Raw genomic sequence first — 20213 nt, 5'->3', positions numbered from 1 at the left:
CTCTTTGTTGCTTAATAAATTAATAATGACCCAATGAGATCTGAACTGACAAGTCAGGATTTAAGCCAGTCACTCAAGTTAAAGTCACTGCTGTCTTCTAGGAATGTCTTTAGAGTTAGAGCTCAGCTCGGCTTATCATCAGAAACATGAGGAAGCTCTGTCTCTGCTTGAATGGTCCGTTGGAGTCTGCTGTGATATGACACAAATTAAAGCAAGCCTTAGCTGCACTATAAGCCTGATGGAGAGTCATTGGGCTGTACATCCTTAGTATATGCCCCATTGTAATATTTAGTCCTGTGCTCATAAGCAAATTTGAGACAAAAGCTCTGCCTGAAATGTAAGGCTGTCCCTTAAGGGCCTCTACTGAACCCCCAGTGCTGCAGGAGGTAATGTGACTTTCCTCATTGTGGAGCTTGTGGCATTTGGCTAAAGATGACCCAGACCAAAAGCATGTTTTTATGAGGAGCAGTAGTAACTACCTCCACTACATCAGCCCCATGTGAAGGTCAGCCATCAATATGCGGGCAGGTCAGAAACACTGTGTCTGCTCCCCAAAGCACTCAACCAGGAAAAAAAGCTGAGATTTCATTATGATAGGGGTCTCAGTTAGTCCCTCTCTCATGTCTCATTCCTGTCTCCGCGAATTTTACTCTTAGAATACTACTTCCAAAATTATTGGATGAATTCTGAAACTTCTTCCATCTTGCCTTACTATTGCATGAGTATTATTTTACACGTTAAAAATGTCAATGTCCCCTAGTTCTTCTGCAGTATGTGGCAAGTGGGTTTTGCAATTTGAGGACTTCCTATACTCAGAGCTCTCCATGGCCTAGCAGATCCTGTCACTAGGCATAAAGCTCTTCAGCTACAGCATACAGATGTTAAGGTCTTCTTCATAGCAAAGTCCTTGTTTTCCTGTTTGTATGAGTCTTTTTGAGACAGAACGGTATCAACAGCAAGAATAGATGGTGGGGGGCCTTGTGTCCAATAGTAAAGGCCTATAAAGTGTGCAGTGGTACAGATAAACAGAGAGAGCACTGATTCTTTAGAAATATGGATGAAAAATATTCAACAAAGTGAAAATTTCAGTGGTTGTGTAAACCACTCTTTCTCTTGTGGTCAGAAAGACAAACCCATCAACCAAATCACAGTGTCAATCTGGGTTATCTTTAGGAAACGAAATAATTTTGGATTTGCACTGGCTACATAAAGAACAAAAGACTTATATACAGTTTTAGGTGCTCTTTTACTGTGTGGAGCTTTGGAGCAAAGTCTTCTTTCTTCCTGCCTTGGCTTTAAGTTTTGAGGAGAATAGGAAGATACATGGCATAGTTTTTCCATCAAGTGCTTTTAAAGGTATTGTTTCAGACTGATGTAAACTTATAGTGTTCTGAAAGATAGCTAAACTTTAACTGTAATTGAATTTTAAGCACCTCCCTCCACGAGATTGCATCTTTTCAAAAATCTAATCTGTTATGCTTATACACTGTTATCGCAAATCTGGGTTCTTCACTCGATATGCCAGAGCCAATCCACACGCACTGTCCAGATATTTGTTTATTGCGTGTCTGCACAGAGATGGATGCTACTATGCTGTTACAGATGGGTAATGCACAAAGCTGGCATGCCTCTTAACATGTGGTAAAACATTTTATACACTTTGAACAGTTGTTTACTATTACATTTAGTCAGCTTCATTCTCATTGGTTCTTACAAGCCTTGTCTCCATTTAAAGGTAAAATGTTTTTTTTTTTCACCACGTGTTCTGTGGGGAGGGGGCTTTGTTAGTAGAGGGCTTTCTTTGCTCAAGGGTGGATCTTTTAATATGCTACTTAAAATAGTTCACACATAGTTCCAGTAATTTTCTGTTTAGTCTCAGTAACCATTTGGTTCTCCTTGAGTTTATCTTATTGTACCCCAGCTTGACATATTTATGGTGTCTATTCCTTCTCTGAAGGCCATGTTTTGTTAACTCTTTGTAAGGATTTAACTAACATCCTCTGTCTTTCTATTTCTTTCTTGTAAATATATTTACTTTTTTCCTTCCTCTTTTTCTTTTTTTACAGTAAAGAATTCTTACATCAACACTAGAAGAGCAACCCTTTCTAAAAACAGAAAAAAATGATGAAGACAAAAGAACAGAGGCAGCTGTTCTTTTCCACATTGCCAACTGTCACTTTTTGTGACACTGGCAGCAGCAAAGAGGCAAATAGCAGAAAGAATGTCCAGTTTGTAAGGGCATCTTTTTAAAAGGCGAAGAGGTGTACATAACTAGTTCGTTCCACAGGACTGAAGTAATTCCATTGGAATGGATCCTTCAGTCTCCTGAAAAGTTTGTGAACCCTAGATAATATCACAGGGAAATCCTCCACTTGGGATTTGTGCAGAAACATGAAACCAGGTAAATTACAAGTGGGATTTCATTGTTCATAATTCTTGTGGGGCTATGCCTATCAGCACATCTAACTTTTCTTCACTAACTCTGCTATGTTAGTCCAGAGACACAAGCCTAAAGGGCAAAGGCTGCCATTTTTATCCATGGCCATCAAATGTTTCTTTTATTTTAACTTACATTTAACAACATTTAAGAGTTGATTTTTAGTCTTTTCCTATTTTCTTTACATCTATTCTTTTCTTCTACTTGGCATGCTAGAAGGTCACACTAAGAGATCCGACAATCTTGTTTCTTCTAATGTGCACGTTAGTAGTTCTAATAGAATTTCCCTTAAGGAATGGAAAGAGGGTAGGCCACAACTTTTTTCTAAAGCTTGTATCAGCTAGCAATTTAAGGCTGAGCATGCAGTAAGCATCTAAAATCCTGCTGCCTTCCAAGCCTCACCACATAAGTTTTCAACATCTCAGAGGCTTTCTCTCAATGTTGCGCAGCATTTCACAGCCAAACATGTAGCTGCTGCTGCAGGGTGATTTAAATCCCTGCAACAGATGTGGCTGTTTAAGTCATATCACAGGTCTGCATTGTTGAGGAACCCATTTGTAGCAGAGGCTCAACATCTCTTCATGTGTGGGTTTTGAATGGGATAACCATTTTGCAGGGAATGCTCTAAAGCATACAGACATATCATTGTGGGCCCTTTGTCCATGTAAACAAGCACTGTTGACTGCCACTAGAAGGTATTTGTAAACTCCAGAAGTGAGAATTTGAGTATACAGTTGTTTTGAACATAGACTGACAAAAAAAAATAGTATTCCTAGCATGGCTTGGAGAAATGCCTGCTATTGTCTTAACACTTTTAATTCTGACATTGACAAAAGAGTCATGTAGTAATTATCCAGTTTCAATTTTTAAATCAAATTATAGGGGAACAGGGAAGTAATGGCTTTGTTCATGCACTAGCAGTTATCTTTTGTTTACCACTACTCAGAATATCCCTGAGTCATTTGTTATATCTGTCCTCCAACTGTGCTAAAACTAGGACAACATTGCACTGAATTTTGCATGCAGACAATTTGGTTGCTTTGTGCTAACTCAAGCTATGAGTATGGTCAGGGTAAAATACAACTGGCCAATAATATGTGTGAAATTAAAAATGAAACTAGCATTTCTTTCTATCAGAAGTGTGCTGGTAATAAATACTATCTATTAAAAACAGCTATGCAGAGTTTAAATATATGTTTACTAAATACTATAAATTTGCAGAAAATAAACTGATTTAAACATCCAATCAAAATAAACATTCTTCCATTTGTGACATCACTTTCAGATAGAACAGTATTTTCCAGATAAATAAAAATCTGTCTTCAGTAATAAGCCAAAAGCACTAAGAAAGAAGAACTGATGGAAATGTGTTAGAGTTTTTAGATTTACTACTGGTTTCCTAACTGGGAATTAAAAATATCTTCTGAATGATTATTTAATCATTTGACTTCATTAGAAAATCATACATGAGTTAGATCATAATTGATCCTAAATTATAAGCATTTGTTTATAAAATGTTTTAAAACTGATGAGCTGTGAAACTCTTCTGCATGCTGTGTTATTTCCAAAACACTGTGAAATACTGTTACTCTTGAATTAATTGCTCTGGACTCTACAGATTTAAAAAGCTGAGTGGTGCTAATGCTTGCATAGGTTAGACTGCTCCCTCCTAATGTTCAAGAAGTTTGTCCACTGTGGAGATTAAAAAGTAGAAAACAGGAAGAAAATTAATTTTAAAAGGTATTTGAAAGGCCAGACTATATTATGCTCAAGTAGAATCACATTATGCAAGGGATTAAGGATCCCTTGTGCTGAGAGTGTTTTGGACTAGGTTTTTAAATTATTCCTCCTTTCTTCTTTGCTGTGGTAGCGCACCATTTGCAGTGTCTCCAAATGGCTCTGACAGCAGGCTTCAGAAAACACACAGCTCTTAATAAGAAGGTGACCTTTATTCTCTGGCCCCAGTGAGATAGCTTGGGTCAATGTTACACGTGTGCTTTGCTAGAAACAGGGCAGGTATTGTATTGCTATGTATGGAACAGTGGCCATGTTACATTTGTCTTTTTTTTTTTTTTTTTTTTTTTTTAAATTTAAACCAGCCAAGCCCAAAAACTACAAGGAAAAACACAGTAATGGGGAAACAGCTTGGATGGAAGATAGTATAAACAACCTCAGCCATCTGAACATATAGAGAGGTGTGTTTACTAGAGATATCTGCCAGTAGGAACTTTCTCTGAATTTTATTGGCTTTCTGGTTGCTGTAAAGTAATTGCTTTTGCAGAGACTTAACTGATTCTGGAAGAGATTGATTCTTCTTGGGTTGAAATAACTTGCAGGTTTTTTTTCTTTTTTTTTTTCCATTTATACATGAGCTGTGTTCTGAATGTCTTGTAGATAAGACAATCACCTAATTTGTACAACACATTGAGTAGTGGCTTAGAATGAGTTCAATGGAAACCTGTCCTGTTAGAAAGAGCCAAATAATTTTACTTTTTACTGACAGCTATGCTGTCCTTTGAGCAAAATTCTTTCCACAAAAATACTGGGGGGTGGTGTGGTGGTGGAAATCCCTAATATTAGTAGAGCTACTAAATTGTCATGGGGAAAAGAGTTAGGCAGACTGAGATATATAAGTAACTTAATTTGACCCATTTTCACCAAAGATTAATTTTCTGATTTCCTTTAATGATACCATGATGAATGGGAGCACTGACAACAGATTAAGATTTATTCCTCACCAGCTGTAGTTCTTCAGGGTGAATGACGAGGTGCTTCAGACAGTGAGCTTCAACAAGGCAGCATGTCACCGATTTCAAGGAATCTTCTGTCAGGTGCCCTGAAGCACTGATAGGTTTAATGGCCCTGATGAGGCTCACCTGGGGCCTTCCAGCCCTGGCCACAGGCCCAGGAGCACCATTTAAGCTCAGGTCTGGGCCACCAGTCTTTTTTTGAGCAATGCTGTAGGGGTGCTGGTCTCCAGCTTAACCACAGCTATGCTTGTCTGTGTCCGTGGACTTTGCTGATATGGACTGTGGCCCATGCATGGGCTTGCTGGCTTGGTGGCAGAGCTGTCCTGTCATTATGAATCCGTTTGGCAATCTCTAGGCTGTGTCTGATCCTCGCCTGTGGACCGACCACCATGCTTGGCCTCAGACCTGCCTCATCACCATGAATTTACCTGGTGGACGGAGCTCATGATTAAAGCTGGCTGCCATCTTTAGAGCTGTCCTGCTCTCATTGTCAGGTACTGTGGGATGGGCCCTGCTATAGTCCCCAGTTCCCCTATCCAGCTTGTCCAGGCTCCTGCCTTTATCTGTGAAGACCTAATATCTCCAACTACTTAGCTAGTTCATATGCATATAAAACCACATTTATTAGAAATCAAGACCTCAGGAAAATGATTCTTTATTTCTTTTTATTTCAGGAGCATAAAGAAGCATTTAGTATGCATAAATTGCAAATGACAGCAGCAGGATATGAGAAAATTTTCTTCCTGCTATGTCTGCATTTTAAAACTGTAAAAAATTTAGCAGTAAAAAAAAAGTTCTATAAATCCCATAGTTTTAAAGCTTGTGCCAGTTTGGTAGCTGTGTTGGATTTAGGGTATTTTATTTCTCATATAAGAGCAAAAAGTTTCTTGTAGTTTTTCCTAAAGCTACTATCTGTTTCTAATTTGATTTTCAGAATACTTACAACTCATGACTCTATACAGCTAAAAATAATAATGTATCCAAATATAAATCAAACCACTGGAGGCTGAAATATGTCTTTATCCATCTAGTCTCCTTGGTTTAATACCTAGAGCAGCATAAGAAAAAAATGCTACTGCATGATTTCATAACTGTAGTGCAAACTAAATTTAAGACAAATTTACCTAAGCAAAGCATCTGCAACAGAAATATGATTTGGCTATAAAATCAGATGTAGAGGAATGAAGGCAGTGGGTTGATTAGCGTTGATAACATGCAGCTGTGACCTCGCCTCGAAGGCTGTGGGTTGATTGACATGGATGATGTGCAGCTGTAGCGCGTTCCTGCTAAGTGGTTAAATAGCCCTGAGGATTGTGGGTGAGGTGGTTGGATGGGGAAGGAGGAGTGTGGCCTGATCTTTGGAGCAGGAGAAACAGCACTGACAGTAGAATCTGACCGATGGTAAAAGCCTTGTTGCAGCCTACTAGTTTGTTTGTGCTGCGACAATCAGAATGTATTTGGGTGAAGTGCTTTAATTTGATTTATTATAAAGATGTTGAAAGATATATTAATTTAGTTAGGAAAGACCTCTGTGACTAAAGAATGACAGTGAGTTGTGTGTATTTTGTTTAAAGCAAGTGCACTTATGTTTACCCATGTGACTTACTGACAGAGTTCAGATTTAAACTGAACAGGGGTGGAACTAAAAACTAACTAGAGCCGAAAGAGTGGCTATGAGAAGAGATAAGCAAGAAAATGCTAAGGGTCCTTGAGGACAATAAAATAATGAAAAAAACTGTGATTTGTAGCTTCTACTAGTCTGGTGAGGTTTAGTTGTCCTAGACTTGCAGCTAAGATCAAAGAGAACCTTTAAAATGTTGGCATAGGGAAGAGGAAAGATTGAGCAACTTGCTGGGGGCTGCCCCATGAGCTTCTCTGAGGGCAGATGGGAACACAAAGATAAATGAGAATGACATCAAGTGAGGCAACCAAGCTGTCTTTGCTCATGGCTGAGGTGGTGGTGACTGGGTTGAGTAAGACTTTCTAGTACTTTCGATGAAAGAGTAAAGTTTAGGAAAGGGTCAGTGGGCAGAATATGAATATCACAGGAACAAGTGCAAGTATAAATTAGGTTCAAGGCTTAGCTGAACTGACTAGTAAAGCATCTTTGTGTCAGGATAGCTCCCCTTGTGTGAGGGCTTTTCAGTGATCACTCTAATTGCTTTTCTTTATTTGTACAATGAGTATTTACATGTGTTCACTGTCTGTCTTACTATATCGCTTTTTAATTGTCTGACTTCTGTTCAGAGGTCTGTTTCTCTCCAAGTAGAGAGGAAACTTACCACCTGTGAAAAGGTGGTGGATCTTCTTTGTTGAAGTTTTTTTTTTTAGGTTGGATTAGACAGGTATTTGCCAGGAATGATGTAGGTATAGTTGATTATTTCTTGAGGTCCACTTGCACACTGTGATTCTACATACGTATGAAGTTAGAGCTACAGATACATTTTTAAATATTTATTTTTTAAGAATCCTTGTTTTGTTGGCCTAACATTCTAATTTGATAAGTAATTTCAGCCAGAACTACCCCCCAGATGCAGAAAATTTGGCTCAGCACCCTGACTACAGCTCCATGCATTGTCCATGCATGAGTGAAGTGTGGGCTTTCAAAGCTGCTGGAACTTGACAGCCTGTTTCATTCTGAATTCTTGTGGCTTGTGCAGACAAATGAGAATACACATGGCCAGAAACAAACCCCAGCCATACTAAAGTCAGTATTTCTTTTCAGATAGTAGGGCTTCCTGTATTAAGTTTTTGGCATTCTTAATTGGTGTCTTATCTCTGTGGGTTATGCTATGCTCTCCCATATGGAGTAGAAGCCACCTGCAAGCCGTTGTATTTGCATATGCAGGAATATAATAAATTTGTATGATTCCTCCTTTGTTATCCCCTGAGGAATAGCTCTATCTTTTTGATTGACTTGCTGGTCCTGCTTTCAGTGTGACTGAAATGGTGCAATGCAAGACTGGATGAGGTAAATACAGGCAGATACAGAGGTTTGCAGATGTGTACTTGAAATTCCACTGAGAGATGCCTATGGCTTTGCAAGGCAATCTCTTTGCAAATGCTGCATAACAATTTTTGTAGCAGCCCTGGCAGTTGTCCCACCACAACAACAGGAGCTTGGGATGGGAGGACAGTGTTATCCAGCTGTCCTCCTCATTATGGTGTTGTGTCTGGATTCATGAAACAAGTATCATATAGTGTTGGAGGATTTTTCAGCAATTGTTTAGCTCTGCAGATCTACTGCAAACTGGTGGTGCTTGTGGAATGTCAGTTCATCAAGATGGTTTGCTACAGATGTCTGGTGGGTTGACCTTGTACTGCAACCAAATGCCCACCCAGCTGCTCACTCACTCCTAGTCAACAGGACAAGGTGAGAAAGTAGGATGAAAAAGTATGTAGGCTGAGATAAAGACCAGATCATTTACCAATTACCATCATGGGAAAAACAGATTCACTTTGGGAAATACTAATTTATTGCCAATTAAAGTAGATTCAGATGGTGAGAAATACAGGAAATTAAAATGCAGAGAGTGATGGGGGGGATAGTCAGTCTGATAGAACAGGCGTTCACATTTAGTTACACAGTTCAGGAATATCCTGGTGCTTGGAAATAATAGCTCTCTGCTGCTCCCTCCTCACTTCTCCCTGCTCCTGTGTGGGTTTTTTATGGGCTGCAGATTCCTTCAGGGCATCTCCACCTGCTCCACTGTGGGGTACTCTGAGGGCTGCAGAGGAACACCTGCTCTGGTGCCTGGAGCACCTTCTTCTCTCCTCTCCTCTCCTCTCTGACCTTTGTGATTACAGGGCTGTTTCTAACACTTTTTACCTCACATCTCACCGCCTTTGTGGCGTTTTGCCCTTTCTTAAGCACACTCAGACAGAGGCACTACCGGTTTGGCTGAGGGGCGCAGGCGCGCTCCGCTCTGAGGTGGGTGCGGAACCGGCTGGAACCGGCTGTGCCCGGTGCGGGGCAGCCCCAGCCTCCCCTCACAGGGGCTGCAGCCCCTCGCTGCCCCTGCCTCGCCACAGGCACTTGGCACAAGATGTCTGACAACTTGTCCCAGAGGTGAATGACTTGAGGCTGCCCAGAAGTGTTTGGTGCAGGGGAATGGCACCACCCTGAGACCTGCCTCAGCCCATGGCTGCGATGGGTGGCTGACTCGTGGTCAGTCTCATGAGGGAGCCTCGCTGCTCATGCAAATGTTGCAGGCTATTTGGGGTTTAGCAACCTATTCCCTGTTGCATTGTGATAGTTGGGGAAGCTCCAGCTCTTGAGCACTGAAAGGAAAGTCCTCCTTGATCAAAGGCCTGTTTCTTTGTCAAGGAAAGCTCGTGATGCTGGCGTCCTGCATTGTCTTGTTTATGGCTTTGTTGCCCTGGCTGCCATGGGTATGCATCTTGGTTGTGGCCTTGTTATTCTGGGAGACTCTGACCATCTAATCCATCACTAGTCTTAGCTGCTTGCTGCCGATTTGGATCGTAGGAAGAAAATGTGTGACTAAGCTGCTGAAGAATAATGGGTGCTGGGGGCTTGGGGAAGGATGGATTTGGCCTGTGACAAGAATTAGGGGACTAAGGCCTGGAAAGGCTAAGGCTCTGTGAGCAGATGCTGAGACAGCCTTGTAAAAATCTATAGTGACTGAGGGCATTTACCATGAGCACAGGAGCCAATTCTAGTGACTTCTGGAGTTGTGGCTACGGTATGTATTTTTTTAATACTTTATGAAGTTTCTTAATGAAAACATAAGGAATGTTTTATGAAAGCATTTTGGAATAATATTTCTCAAATATTCTTATGAAACCATAAACATTGTTGTTACATATGAAAATTATATTTTCAAGTATTGTTAGCTATTTTCTGCAACTTTTTTCTGCGTGAAAAGCTTGTCTGTGCATTGACTAGTCTTTTCACTTCAAATTTTTAATATTTCATTTATATTGTAACAAAATATTATTGAAGTTACAAAGATAACAGGGATGTAATCTCGTGAGTTCTTAATGGACACTTTTCATAAACTTTATGAAATATTTCAGAAAAAATAGCTTGCTTGTTTGTGTTGTCTTAACTAGAATTTTAATGGATATTGAGTATTTTTCCTTTTCAATGTTTCCACAGAATATCAGGAATGGTTAATGAAATGTCAAGGATGATATTACGGAATGATCTGCAAATATTTTTTAATGAATTTCCATGTTTTGTTTTGTATTTGATAACTTCAGCCCCATTTTGGGAAGTCTGATTTTTGTGCAACTTGTATGAAATATTGGTACCTTCTCACAAGTACAGATATGTACATATATGTATATGTACCTACACAAGTGCACTAAAGTTATTAGTGTCTGTTCTTTAGTCTTATTGAATGGAATTACTACAACTTTTGTGAATGCTTTGGGGTAAAAGTGCAAATGTTTGAGTCAAATCACTAAAAATGATGGAAGTCAGAAATTAGTACAGGCATTCATTTCTAGTTACACAGTTTGGGAATAGCCTGGTGCTTGGAAAAAAAGTTGCATTTATGTTTTGGTCTTGAAGTTACTGCATAACTGGCTTTCAGCTTGGTCTTCTGCAGAGAATCTAGGACAGCTGTGGCAGTACCAACGCATGGCTCAAGACACCAGAGATGCTTTGAGCAGTGCCAGGGGCTCAGGCTTGCAGGAGTTAGAAACTTGCTGGGCTGGCCACTTCCAGTATTGGTGTGCTGCAGCATGCTGCTCTTGGAGAAGTAGAATCACTCTGCCTAGACCATGGTCTCAAGCCAAGTGGCCTTTTTGTTCACATGTTCCTTATTACTGTTATTTTCCACTGAGTCCTGGCTCACAGTAAAGCTCTCTGCAGTGAGCTGTTGAGTAGTCAGGCTGATTGCTGTGTGGCTGTGGTGGGGTCCTGCTGAGTCACTTGACTGCCTTCTTGGCAGGTCTAAGGATTCTCCCTTGCTGAGCTGTCTGGCCCTTAGACTTTGGGGCCATCTTCAGCCTCATTTCTTCCCTCCCCACCTCAGCTTCCCGTGCAGATCCCTGCACAATTTTTGAAGCTCTGGAAGGCAAAACATAGCATCATTCAATACAGGGTCTGCAAGAGAACTGAAAACAGCAGATGGTTGTTATGCTTTCGAATTTCCATCATAGATTAAAAAAAAAAATCTTGTATTTAAACTACTATTCTTATGGACTTTTCCCAGTGTTGAAACTGGAGACTTTGTTTTCTAGTATCTCTTTTCTATCAATTTGTATTTGAAATTAAATTTACCCCTTGTGTCTTCATATGGTGTGCCTGCATATGCTTGTGCGTGGCTGTTCAGGGAAGTCTGGCACTGAGATGGGTAGCAGGGATGTGAGGGGGCTTGTTAAATGGGAGAACAAGGGTGGGAAGGGCTCAGTATGCATTAACAGAGTTGATAATAGTGTAGGTACCTATTCTGAAGGATTTATTATCTTTTTTTTTTTTGTGCCCTGGAAGCTGGAAGAATGTTTGTTTAACTGTCAAAAAAGAGCACAAAAATAAATAGATTTGCAGTAATTCGCCAGACTAGTTCCCCTGAGGTGCAGAAAAAGCATAGCTGTCTAGTCTAGAGCAAATGGCAGGGCAGTTCTGCCTTGTAATGTTACCACCATTATAAAACTCCATTTCTTAAATTTCTGTTTTATGTCTTTGGCAAATATGGTAAAATATAGTTCTGCAAGAAATGCTTTGAACAGGAGGGGGTAAGTGTTCTTGGCCCCTTGTTCCTGCCATGCTGATACCTCTCTGCTTTTGTGAATTCTCATGTGAATGCAAATCACTGCTATATTATGTTCTTCCAAAGGTCTCTCCTGCCTGTTAATGTATAGTGCAACCCGAAATATTGTGTTAAAATGCTATGAAATACACTTGTTAAAATGCTAGGATGAAGTGCTGTGGCCTGTGCTTCATAATGTGGTAGGGTGCAGTGCTATGAAATGCCCCCACCCCAATGTGCAGCGGAACCTGTCTCAACAAAGTGCACTCAACACAATGTTTCCCAGACTTCAGGCTGCCTCTGGCTCTTGTGTGTAGCAGAACTGGAGTAGCAGTTGAGAACTTCCTCCCCATCCCGCATCAGTTTTCGAGTCTGTATCCTCATTGACTTAAGTGCTGTGCCTCTCAGTTGTGAGAGGATTCTGTCCGTGCCCTGTAATATTGACAAGTAGCTTCATTGTTGCCAGAAGTCTGTCTTGTTTTGATTTGTTTTTGGCTGTCTTGCAAGTGTCCTTCGGTTCAGATGTGTCCTGATCTGCAGGAGCTCCTTTTTGTGACCCCTTTCAACCACTCCATTAGTAGTAGCTTGGTATGTGTCCTTCTCTTGATATTTTTCTGACAGGCTTTTCTTTTTAATCCCACAGGGTAAGGAAGGCCAAGTTTCAGCCTGACTCCAATTGAACACGAGTGCTGCAGCGTTGAGATGATGACTGTGAGTATGAACAATTGCAAATGGATTTCTCCCACCTGTGTCAACATGGCTGTGGAGTGGCAGCCAGCCTAGAGGTACATACACACTGAAGTTAGTTGTAGTAGTATGCAGAGCACTATATGGTGGTAAATGTGGGTCTAAACCGTCATAGCTGATAGTCTATGGTAATTTTATAAGCAGAGAATTTAGTATACTCTGAGAGCAGTTTGAGAGACTGTACTGTAGTACATGGTCTGCCTGAAGAATTGTCCACATATAATTCAGTAAGAATTACACTGAGATTTATGCAGACTCTTACACCACCACTCCGCCAATACCTGCCCCCCTAACCCCCCTGCCTTTGACCTTAGTAAGCTCTTTGAATCATAGCGAAGTCAGCTGTGATGCTAGAAAGTGACCCTTGGTTTTATGTGTTTCTACAATTGGGCACAGCATGCAGAATGTGTACTACACAATTTGTAGAAGAGATGTCACTTTGTTTCTTTTTGATGTATGCGGTTGTCATTGAAGTACTTTCAAGGACTGTGTTGGTGCTTGCATGTGCTGTCAAGGAGGAAGGGCATGCTGGTTTCTGCCGTTTCTCTCAGAGAGGATATTATGCTTGTTTGGTTTGTTTGTACAAGAAGGAGGAAGCATTTTGTAAGGAGACATTGCCTGTGAAATGTTTTCCTCTTTAAAAATCTCTTCTATGGAACCTTTATGTAGGAGCCTGATTTCTGTGGAAAGTTGTGAAGAAACAAGTCCCTTGTATAGAGAATTTCCTTTTTCTAAACTAAAAAAAAAAAAAAGAAACATTACTGGCTCAAGTTAGTTTAGACAAAACCCGGTAACAATAGCTTATCCACTTGTCTATTGCAGAATCAGTGGGTAGCTGCTTTCGGCTGTGGGTAGGCTGTTTTCAAGGCCATAGTAGTATCATAAGCCAGAGGATTTGTGCTGCTCTGATGGTGTGACTACTGACTTCTTAGCTGTTCATTTTCAACAACAGGGGATTTTTGTCACTAAAATAATTTCATGAAAAATAAACACAAATAACTTTCCTGTTTTCAGCACCCATTGTTGTTCTCAATGCTCATTCAGCATTTTTGCTGACATTTCCCATAACCTGCAAACACGTTTGCTAGGTAGGTTGTTTCTGTGACTCCAAGGATAAGCTTTTCTAGCACTGTAAAATCATGCCTTTTAATTAAAAGGATACAAATACCTGAATAAAATAGCATTCTATTCTGTATGATAATAAATCTTTGAACAACTTGGAAAGTCTCACTGAAAGTTTTACGGTGTTTTCTCACATATTGAATAGGTCAAAAAGAAACGGGAAGCAAATGGAAAGCCAGAGTGTGGCTGTATTTTTAGTTACTGATGTCAAGAGGTCTCTCAATAGCTTGTCCACTAATAGCCTTTCTCTAAATGTGAAAGTGTGTGTCATCTATTCAGTGTAGCAATGACTGCCTATTGAGAATAGCACTGAAACACCGTGTCTCGTTTTGCTGTGAATGATGGGGAAAAAAGATTTTTATTATGAGGGTTGTTATTTAATGGAGAATAAAGCTGTTCAAATTATTTTATGAATATTAATGAAGAAAGCATTTTTAGTTAATGTACCATTTGCCAACCAGTCCCAGCTTCTGTAAATCTTTTAACACCATGGTCACTACAGAATAGATCTTATAACAGGTAACTTTTAGACTGCTGTTTGTGCAGGAACTGAGTGCCTGACTCAGCTGTTTTTTTCATTAAGTATGATTGGTCAGGTAAGTAGTATAGGATTGGACTTGTAAATGTGGTTACTAATTTTCAGTGCTTCAGTATTTGAAACTTTTGCTTTTCACAGTGGTGTGATTGTGTGTTGTCCTGTCTTCCCCCACCCCAAACCCCCCATGCTACCTAGGTAGTTCTACATGCAATCTAGGTAGTTCTGATAGGTGAATATCCATCATTTTGATGAAATGTAGTAAAGATTTATTGTTTGGCAAAACCCCATAAATGTATTTTGCAATGTCATCGTTTGAAACTATGGCTGGATAAGTGGTGTAATTTTCTCTGCATTCATGGTGAGGGTAGCATGCTTGTATGGCAATGTCTTGGTAGCAGAGGGGGCTACAGGGGTGGCTGCTGTGAGAAGATGCTAGAAGCTTTCCCCATGTGCCATGGAGCCAACGTAAGCTGGCTCCAAGACGGACTCGCCACTGGCCAAGGCTGAGCCAATCTGCAAAGGTGGTAGTACCTCTGTGATAGCATATTAAGGATAAAAAAAAATATAAATCTGCGCAACACAATTGCAGCAGAAGAAAGGAGTGAGACCATGTGAGAGTAACCAAGGTCAGTGAAGCAGGAGGGTGAGGAGGTGCTCCAGGTGCTGGAGCAGAGACTACTCTGCAGCCTTTGGTGATGACCATGGTGAGGCAGGCTATGTCCCTGCAGCCTGTGGAGGTTAATAGTGGAGCAGATCCCCACCTGCAGCTTGTGGATGACCCCACATCAGAGCAGGTGGTTGTCGGAAGAAGCCTGTGACCTGTGGGAAGCCTGTGCTGAAATGGTTTTGCTGGTAGGACTTGTAGACCCATGGGGGACCCATGCTTGAGCATTCTGTTCTTGAAGGACTGCATCCCATGGAAGATACCGATGTTGGAGCAGTTTGTGAAGAACTGCAGCCTGTGGGAAGGACTCGCATTGGAGAAGTTAGTGGAGAACTGTCTCCCATGGGAAGGACCCCATGCTGGAGCAGTGGAAGAGTTTGAGGAGGAAGGGGTGGCACAAATAATGTGTGATGAACTGACTGTAACCTCTATTTCCCGTTCCCTTGCACTGCTTAGGGGGAGGCGGTAGAACAATTGGGAATTGAGTCTGTGAAGAAGGGAGGGGTGGGGGGAAGGCGTTTTTCTCATTTGAATGGTAACAAATTAAACTAATTTCCCCATGTCCAGTCTGTTTTGCCAGTGACTGTAATTGTTGAGTGATCTCCCTGTCCTTATCTCAACCTATGAGCCTTTTGTTATATTTATCTCTCTCCTGTCCAGTTGAGGAGGGGAGTGATAGAGTGGTTTTGGTGGGCACCTGGCATTCAGCCAGGGTCAAATCATCACAGTAAGGAACAGAAATGGTATTTCTAAAAGTGTCTTAATTTTATGTCCTATCTCAAACTTCACATTGTGCTAGCAATACTCATGCATGCTTGAAAGCTCTGTAAAATTCAGGGAGTGTTACTGTTTTCACAAGTGGTGTGATCCAGCATGTGCCTGTCATACTGTACTGTACCAAATGAAAATTAGGAATACACTAATCTTTAAAGAGAACTGAATATTGCTTTTCTTTTAGTTTTCATTGAAACCTACACTATTATGTGACTCCTGAGAAGGGCAGTTTTGGGGCTGGCGGGGGAAAAGTGGTGTTTAAAGCTGTTTTTTCCTATGGCAGTTTGGTAGCTTGATATGCTAGCAGGCTAAATTGCTTTGCAAATCATGTGGGTCCTGTGAGCTGTAAATTAAGAAATCCCGGTCCAAACTATCTCTGATACTTGTTCATCTAAAATGCTCATAGTCTCCCATGTAAAGGGATTCTATCGCCTCTGTAACACCAGTTTTCCAATGCTTCACTCTTCCTGCAAGGTGAAATATTTTTCTTTCTTAAAATTGAACTAATTTTTTTTTTTTTGCATTAAATGAAGTCACTTGTTACCTGTTTGGTGTTAGCTGATTCCAAAACAGTTGTTGCTAATCTGGTCAGATACTACCTGAAGTTAAAAACGCTTTAGCAGACAATCATTCTTTTACTGTGGCATTATTTAGTTGAGTTGGTTTCCTTGATTATGGCAGCTGGCAGATATTTCATAATCATCAACAGTTGCAGGATATGGAGACCCATATGTTTCTTACTAAGAATTTAACCTACAGAATTCTTAAAATTCTTGTACCTGTGCTTCAGTTTTGACTTTAGTTCAGTTTCTTCCGCTGCTTAGATCAGTCTCAGATTGTCAAATCTAATCTGCCCTATGGTGTAGATCTTTCCTGTGAAATCTGAAGTGGATTGTAAAACTGATTATTGCACATTTGGTAATGGCAGCTTTCTGTACGGTTCAGAGTCCTTTTATTTATAGCTTTGTACCAAAAAGCAGAAAAATAGTGATAAATATATTACCAGAGACTCTTCCCCAAGTTCCAGGGCATGCTGCACTCAGTGGCTAGTGTAACATACTATGCAAAAATAACTTTATGTGCCTGAGATTACTTTGATTGTCCAAAATGATGCTACATGCCTGTATTCAGACAACTAAATCCTGTTTTCACTGTCTGAAGTCAGGAAAGCTTCGTAGTTAGATGGTAGGATTGGTGATTTGAGTATTGTAGAATGGGGTCCTGTAAATAAATAGGGAGCAGTAGCTGGTAAACACTAGGATGATAAGTTAGAGCAGCTTAAATAGATTTCGTGTTGTAATAGTCTTTAAAACTGTGACAAGTAGTGTTAGACAAAGATTCACCCCTTGCTTAATGAGAATTGTGATTTCTGCATTGAGAATTTTTATTCTGTTTCTTCTGCTTTCCTAAGACTTCTTGAAAACTTTGTCATAAAGCATCTGTTAGTAACAGCTATTCAGGTAGTTGACACAAGCAGTCCCTAAACTACAATTTATGTAGTTTATGCTGTTTCAGAAAGTTGTTTAGAAACAAAACCCATTGATGCAGTTCTGTTTCCATTACTTTCCACTGGTGTGAAGGTGAGGAGTTTAACAGAACTCTTAACCTTTTTTGCATTAATGATGGTGTAAAGCTGAGTTGTGCTACCGTAAGTATTGTTATGCTGTAGCATCGTATGTATGTATGTAGCAATGCAACACTGGCCAAGTATGGTACAGTACTGCCTTGGGTGAAAAGCAAAGGGCAAGTCTAAAAATAGCAATCAAAATCCTGCATGCACTTTCTTTACTGCAGAAACTGATGGTGAATTCCCACTGGCCGCAGTTGTTGGGCCATCATTCTGATAATCTTAAATGTACGTAGCTATTCCTGAAAACGTGGATGCATGTTCACCTCAAGGAATAATGTGCTGAAATCTATCCTGCGTACATACAGTGCTATCTACAACAGACACAAACTGCTCTGTACATTAAATATTGCTGGTATTGATCCATACACTTGTGTTGCGTGTTATGGGGTTTAAAATGTGTTTAAGTGTTACCCCACTACAGCTACTTGTCCGCTCAAGGTACAAAGGTTCATTTATGTTGTCTTTCAGCGGGTTCGTACACTGAAGCAAACGAGCCCAAGAAGCTGGGCACATTTTTCACTTAAACATCTATATTTAGGCAAGAAAAGCTGAACTATATGTACAAATGGCATCTAATGTACCTGTTCTGTAAAACGCTGTACTTGTCATATAGTTTGTTACTGCTGTGTAAACATTTTATTAAATGTTATTCAGTGGACAGTGATTTTAGTCAGCATTTTGGAAGTAGGGGAGGATATAGGATCCATCATAAAATCATATTTTTTTAATTGTTTTCTATATATTATATAGACCTAAACACTGTCTGCACACTTATGTGAAAAGGCTGTATTTAGTCACCTAGCTGCATTTTGAGTTCTCATTTTTCTTGTTGGATAGCAAGGCAGAGTTTATGAATCTAGCCCTGAGGAATATAAGTTATTTCTGCTTGCCTTGTGGGGTTGCTAAGACCTTTTTATGAAGCAGGCCTGACTTTGTAGTTTTTATTATTTTCTTTTTTTCTATTCTCTTCTATTTCTTTTTTCTTTTGTAACGTAACAGTAAGGCATTTGAGAAAACTGTTTCTGCCTGAGGATAGATCAAAAATCCTATGTAGAGATTTAGTCATTATCCATCTCTAGGGGTTTGTAGATGAATTTCTGCAGGAATCTGTGTGCCTAATTCCTATGAAATTTTACAGAACTTGCCTGCTTGTGTCCAAGTTGCATTTAGATCTTCAGCCAGTGAAAAATCACTGTGCTTGTGTTGAGTTCAGTGAAGCTATGTAGATTTCTACCAAGTAAGGATTACATTTAGGCAGTCTAACCTTTTCAATAGCTTTAGTATTTTTTAGAAAATTCCTACTGGATATTAGTTCTTGTAATCACTTGGCAGTCTCAATGTTTTTTTTGGCTGAAACTTGCTCTCTCGTGTGCTTATCAGAAGCTTCAGATTTGTCCTCACTCAAGCTACTGCTTTCCTGGATTGGTGACACATGCAATCCTGAAGGACTAAGAAGAGCAAGCTTCACTTCTGAGCCTTCTGTGCTGCACCTTAAAGGGCTTGCTGGGCTGGTGACACCACTGTCCCTGAGCGTGTGGACTCTTGCCATGCCCAGAAGTGCAAATCAGGGTAGTGCCTGTGCTGAACATTGTGTGGCTGCAAGTTGTATGCTCCCATATTGTTTAAATACCACGAGATTTGAGTTTAACAGGTTCCAGGAAACATCCCTTTTGCAACTGCTAATATGGAAATACAATCTAGTACATGCATTTTCTTTTAACTTAAGGTTGCTGTACACCTGGTTTTCCTGTCATATGACTGCTTTTTCTACCTTGGTAGATTTTAAAGATGGCATAGCTTTGCTTAGAGTTTCTAGATATCTGGGGCCCTAACAGTTTGGATACTTCCAGGATATACACAGTGGTTATGTTGGGATTTTCAAAACAGCAGCAGTCCTCAAGTGCTACTGCACTTGATGTGGTGTGGTATGCTGTGCTTGATAGCTACGTGCAGGAGGCCAGATGCAGGTCTCCTGTAAATGCACCTTGCTTAAGAACTGTCCAAGGCAGAGTGCCTGTCGGATACTTCAGAGCAGGAATTTACTGCACATAGCAAAAGCAGAGGAATTGATACTGTGAATCTGAGCAGTGTAGAGCACTGCCAGTTTGGAATCCTCTAAAATTTCCTTGCAGTTTTAGCTATGCGAGTTTATAACCTGAACAGTTATCTTTTCTTGGCCTCTAGTCATTACTAAGCCATTTTGTTAGAAATGTGTCCTTTAAATGCTGCTTATTTTTTCATGGTGATCACCTTATTTGTGCTTTCCTAATTCTATGCAATGTAATCAATGTTAAAAATACAAGTGAGATTTTCAAGTTGGCAACCTAGAAAAGGGGCTTGAACGGGTGGAGAGTTGACTTTTTAGAGTAGCTTCTTGAATGGGTTATGCTGTCTGTTCAAATGTAGCTTTGTGTGTATAAGCTTCTTAATATGGTCTAATGTCCCAGAACTATATCTTAAAGCCTCACATCCTTGGTTTTTAATATGGCTGAAACATCTGTTAAAGGGTCATAGCAAACTTTTGCTACGACATTTTGTTATGGAAATAGATCTGTCTTTCAGGAACAAATTAATGGTACTATCTCTGGAATAAAGTATTTATTTTCTTGATTTAGATGCTTTTTTTATATAAAGTCTGGTCTCTACTTGTCCATCATGTGTGTCTTTAAACTCTTAATTACATTGACCTTTTGCTGGGCAGAGGCTAAATGGATTGCAGCCACTGTAAACCCTTCTGTACTGTTATGAGCTGTTTTCATTATGTTCATAAAGCCATCAGATTATATAGTGCTTTTTTCTATGCAGTGCACATCCTGTCATTTCAGCAGAGCA

At 40.1% G+C, this 20213-nt stretch overlaps 1 long non-coding RNA gene across 1 annotated transcript in view; it reads left to right on the top strand.

The window, feature by feature from the left end:
• LOC114012120 (uncharacterized) overlaps positions 1–20213 on the top strand; it is a 331272-nt gene that overhangs the window by 20861 nt on the left and 290198 nt on the right. The window contains exon 2 of the long non-coding RNA XR_003554399.2: positions 12550–12691. This is a non-coding gene — a long non-coding RNA (uncharacterized LOC114012120). The remainder of the gene's footprint in view (positions 1–12549; positions 12692–20213) is intronic.

Source organism: Falco peregrinus, chromosome 10, assembly GCF_023634155.1.
Source record: "Falco peregrinus isolate bFalPer1 chromosome 10, bFalPer1.pri, whole genome shotgun sequence".
Classification (NCBI taxonomy): domain Eukaryota; kingdom Metazoa; phylum Chordata; class Aves; order Falconiformes; family Falconidae; genus Falco; species Falco peregrinus.
This window is presented reverse-complemented; position numbering and strand designations above follow the sequence as displayed.